The following is a 5,689-nucleotide window of genomic DNA, read 5'->3' as shown; positions in this document are numbered from 1 at the left end:
GTAGTGAAGGACAACAAGTCACGAGCTATTGCCAAAGCAAAAGAAAATTTCCATGACTGAAGAGGCATACCTTCCGGCCATTTCGTCGAACACCTCGCTTGCGGTGGGAGCAGCGGCATTGAGAGGCATTGATGGGTCCATTTTGCATCATGCTTTTATATTTGATATTTATTGCATCATGCCTTCTCTCTCTCTTATTTTATAAGGTTTACATGAAGAGGGAGAATGCCGGCAGCTGGAATTATGGACTGGAAAATAAGCAAATATTAGAGACCTATTCTGCATAACTTCAAAAGTCCTGAAACTTCACGGAGATCAGTTTTGGAATAAATAAAAAATATTGGGCGAAGAAAGCACCAGAGGGGGGCCACCAGCCAGCCACAAGGGTGGAGGGCGCGCCCCCTACCTTGTGGGCCCACTGGCAGGCCCCCGACACCCATCTTCTGCTATATGGTGTCTTTTGCCTTGGAAAAAAATAAGGGAGAAGCTTTTGAGATGAAGCGCCGTCGTCTCAAGGCGGAACCTGGGCAGAACCAGTCTAGAGCTCCGGCGGAGCTGTTCTGCTGGGGAAACATCCCTCCAGGAGGAGGAAATCATTGTCATCGTCATCACCATCGGTCCTCTCATTGAGAGGGGGTCAATCTCCATCAACATCTTCACCAGCACCGTCTCCTCTCAAATCCTAGTTCATCTCTTGTATCCAATCTTTGTCTCAAAACCTCAGATCGGTACCCGTGGGTTGCTAGTAGTGTTGATTTCTCCTTGTAGTTGATGCTAGTTGGTTTATTCAGTGGAAGCTTATATGTTCAGATCCTTAATGATAATTAATACTCCTATGATTATGGACATGAATATGCTTTGTGAGTAGCTACGTTTGTTCCTGAGAACATGGGAGAAGTCTTGTTATAAGTAATTATGTGAATTTGGTATTCGTTTGATATTTTGATGAGATGTATGTTGTCTTTTCTCTAGAGGTGTTATGTGAACGTCGACTACATATCACTTCACCATAATTTGGGCCTAGGGAAAGGCCTTGGGAAGTAATAAGTAGATAAGGGGTTGCTAGAGTGACAGAAATTTAAACCCTAGTTTATGTGTTGCTTCATAAGGGGCTGATTTGGATCCATATGCTTCATGCTATGATTAGGTTTACCTTAATTCTTCTTTCGTAGTTGCGGATGCTTGCGAGAGGGGTTAATCACAAGTGGGAGGCTTGTCCAAGGAAGGGCAGCACCCAAGCACCGGTCCACCCACATATCAAATTATCAAAATAACGAACGTGAATCATCTTGGCATGATGAAAACTAGCTTGACAATAATTCTCATGTGTCCTTGGGAGCGCTTTGCTTTATATAAGAGTTTGTCCAGGCTTGTCTTTTGCTACAAAAAGGATTGGGCCACCTTGTTGCACCTTATTTACTTTTGTTACTTATTATCCGTTACGAATTATCTTATCACACAACTATCGTTATCGATAATTTCAGTGCTTGCAGAGAATACCTTGTCGAAAGCCGCTAGTCATTTCCTTCTGCTCCTCGTTGAGTTCGACACTCTTACCTGTCGAAAGAACTACGATAGATCCCCTATACTTGTGAGTCATCAGGCATCGCCGGGGAACCTCTTTCCGGGGCTGAGGGAGTGTATGAAGGAGTCGGCTTCTTTGTAGCCGGAATCCTCTTCCACTTTACGCCGGAGGCCTTGCCAACCTTCTCCGCCGCCGGCCGGGATCGCGTAGCGGTGTTGGGCCCGGAGCGCGGGCCTTCCCGGTCGGGGCAGCCGGATTCCCGCCCTGCATGACCACGTTGCCCTGCCGCTTGCGGACAGGCGCAGTGGCGCCTTGGGCGACGACGGCGCCAACATGGCCGGCGACGAGATCCGCCGAGGGGATTGAGCGTGCGCGACCTCGATGGTGCCGGGGGACATCAAGGTGTCATTCATGGCGATGAAGGACTGCCAGGAAAGATGCATCGGAGTGGAGATGGCGGGGCAATGGTGGTGGAGAGTGGGGGAGTGGGAACGGTCGCGCGAAAATGTCCCTCCCGCCAAATTTTGCTGCGGATAGGGGCCGAGCTCGGGTCGTGCTCCCACCCCATGAAACTAGAGATCGGGGGGAGATATTTTGCCACGCCACGTAAAAAAAGTCGGACGCGTAGGGTCTGTTCGGACTTGATTTTCCGCGTCGACCCGCATTTTGACGGTTATTTTTGTGGGTCGGGGCTTTTTACGGGGTCTGCTAGAGTTGCTCCAAGAGGCCACCCACCATAGCAGCCTGTGTTAGTGCTATACTACTCGTCCATGATCACTTGAATTCTAAACTTTTTTTATATTTTAAAATTTAAATGTAATACTATATTATACCCACTGGATATTTATTGGTTATAGGATACCCGATGAATGTGGGCATTGGTGCCAATTTATGCTCATGGGTATTAAAGTAGGTGTGTATAAAAAAATTCTTTGAGTATGGGTTTAAACAGAAGAAGAAGGTTATATCCACCCGATCATCTATACCCTACGTATTGCCATCCGGTCTCTTTCCGTTACGTGGAAAAGACATGAAGCACTTCGGCAATGTTAACCGAGACTCGGTATATACGAAGACCACTAGCATGCTCTCGACCACGCGCAGCCAGCGGTGAACCCTAAGAGCAACTCTAGCAGACCTCACATTTTGCCGACATGTAAAGTGTGTTTGCAGATCGCACGGAGACGCTTATGCGGGCTGAAAATTGCGGCAGCAGACTAGAAACCACAAAAAAACCCGTAATTTTTAAACAAAGTTGTTTCATGCGAGAAATTTAAGTAGTTGCTCGCCGGAGCTCACTCACGTAGATGGTTCTTCTTCGCATAATAAGTTCGTATACGTCACATACATACATAAAGGTCAGAGATGCTAGACAGGGCCCACGCTACCGCACCACTACAACAAAACTGAGCTCACCGGAGCTCCTGCGGTAGCTGCCCACCGGCGGCGATCAGTCGGAGTCGGAGGAGTCGGACGCGAGGTCGATGTAGAGCTTCGCCAGCTCCGCCTTCATCACGCGCAGGTCAGCATCCTTCGATGCATGCGCCTGCGATGCCGTGACGCCCGTCTCGAAGAAGAGCCGCTCGTACTCGCGCTCGTGCCGGATGCCCTCTTCCATCTCTTCCTGATCCCTCGCCGACCGCTCGAGGACGACGCGCTCGAGGAGCTCCTCCTGCCCCCGGGGGAGGTAGTCCTCAGGCCCGATGACGCCTCGGCGCGGCGACGCATCGAGCACGGCCTCCTCCGGCTCCCTCTTCACCGGAACGACCCGCGAGCTCGATGCGCCCGCGGATGAGCACCCCGCGGACCCGTGGCCGAATGACCTCCCCGCGGACCCATGGCCGGATGACCTCCCCGCGGACCCATGGCCGGATGAGGCGCGGCGGCGACAGGCAAGCTCGAGATCGAAGCCCTCGAGCTCGCGGCGGTTGAATGCCGGCGGCCGGGCACCTTGGTTGATCCACCAACGCGCCCCCCGCTTGCGTGCGCCGTCAGATCTGGCGCGGCGGCGGCGCTCCGCCTTATCCCCCGAGTCGTCCATGGCAGTCGAGGGCTCGCCGGCGGTGACAAATCGAGCGGCGCGGTGGGGAATTGGAGGGGAACGCTGCTGCAAGGGGATAGGATTTCGACCCGCATCTGCCCCACAAACCCGCAGTTATACTGGCTCGGGGGTTGCGTTTGCGGGCTGCGGCAAAAATATTTACGGGCCGGACACCGACGCGGGCTCTGATCTGGCCAGAAAAATGGGCCAAGCCCGTATAATCGCCGGAATTATGCGGGTTAGCACCGATGCGGGGTCTGGTAGAGTTGCTCTAAACCACCCGTTAGTCAAAACTCAAAACCACTGCCATTTTCCCTGCTGGCGTACGTACGTCGCTAGCAGTTGCCGAAACTTTTTCCAGTGATTACGGCATGCAGCCGGAGTAGATAAGAATAAGCGTCTCGGCATCGCCTGTCCAGCAATCAGCTAGCTGGTGTTTGATTGTTGGGCGATTCAATCACGGAGAAAACGATGCAATGCAACGCTGAAATTAAACGACGCGATGCGTCTGCCAATATCCAAAGGCCGCCACACATTGCGTGCACGTCTAAGTCATGAACAGCTCACGCCTCTCTGGGATCAACAGCTAACAGCCACGATCACCGAAGAAATGCAGGTAACACCCCGCGCGGAATTAGCGAGAAGTAAACGTCATCTCGGGAAATCCATTTCCCACCTCCCACGGGACGCTGGAGCCTGCACCGCCTGACGGCCGGGCCTGGTGGTTAAAATGCGGTGACAGTGGATCCATCATCGCATCTCCAACACCGACTCTCAAACGCACATTGCATTCGTACGGATGCGAGAGCCGACCGTCCGAAGTTATCCGTAAATGTCCGATTACATTTCAAACGAAATTTAACAAAAGCGTATTAATTTGATACATATTTAAACAAACCGGGGATACTCATTCATACTTGAATATTTTTACATAAACACAATGCTTTTCATTTAAACTAGAGCAAATTCATTAAATTTCGACATTTTCAACTAAACCGTACTCTAAATCTAGTTAAATTACCGTCGGCGACCGTTCCACTTGTCCGGTTGGCCATGAGGCCCGAAAAATAAAGTTCTGCCTCCGCAACCTGCTTGTGGCTAATTGGCCGACGATGACGAGTCCACCAAGCTTTGGTTCAATGGGAGTGGAGGACTGGTGGTGGGACCCGAGCATCGGCGGCCTCCCATGCTCTACTCTTCCTCGCTGCCAGCAGCGCCTCTGGACGTGTTGCATCGTCGTTGTGGCGGCGGGGCACAGAGAAGCTGACGACATCGTCCTCGTCCTCATCCTTGTCGTACACTTTATCCGCTGCCTCGTCGATCTCCTTCAAGGCGGCTTCTAACTCTGTCGGACAAACACAGTAATGCCAGCGGCCGCGACGGATTTTGCACGCAGTGTGGAAGGATTGGAGCAACAACTCCTGCTCGCCCACGTCCACATCCGACGCGATGCCCATGTCGGTGACTAGTTACTCCTCCGCGCGCCGGTGCTCGTCGAGGAGGCGGAGCTTGTAGGCATGGTCGACCTGCACCTATCGCAATGCAGCCCGCCGCTCTTCCAACACCATCTTAATGTAGTGAGCATGGGTCTTGCCCATGGTGATCTCGCCATCATCCAACAAGGACGGTGGCGCCGACTCGTTGTCGGTCGCCTCTTCCATTGGGGGCAACACTGGCCTCCTGAGCTCGTCCGTCTGCCGGCCTGCCAGCCGGCTGTAACGGCGACGATTTGCTTCTTCTGCTCGGATGAGACGTCGTCCGAGAGGGTTTTGGAGCTCGAGGAGGTCATGGCGGGCATGGTGCCGAGAGGAGATAGGGATTGGAGGAGGTCGGATGCGGCTGGTGCCGGACCTGGAATTTATTTAGCGGGTGGATGACAGGGCTGGCGGCAAGGTGAATAATGGTGGGCAGTAGACGAACAGATGAGTGGCGCCGGAATAGGTTCCTCGGCTATCGCACATGTTTAATGTTGGTAGGCGGACGAACAGACTGTCGTTTGAACGCGGAGGAGTGGCCTGCATGGGGAAGCTACGCGGGCGGTGCTCTCGGCGTGCACACCGCTTCATTGTCGCACCGCCGCACCTCGAACCCTAGCACCCCAGCTAGCAAACCAGCATGTATCC

This window comes from Triticum aestivum, chromosome 5B (assembly GCF_018294505.1).
Source record: "Triticum aestivum cultivar Chinese Spring chromosome 5B, IWGSC CS RefSeq v2.1, whole genome shotgun sequence".
NCBI lineage: Eukaryota > Viridiplantae > Streptophyta > Magnoliopsida > Poales > Poaceae > Triticum > Triticum aestivum.
Note: the sequence above shows the minus strand (reverse complement) of the source record.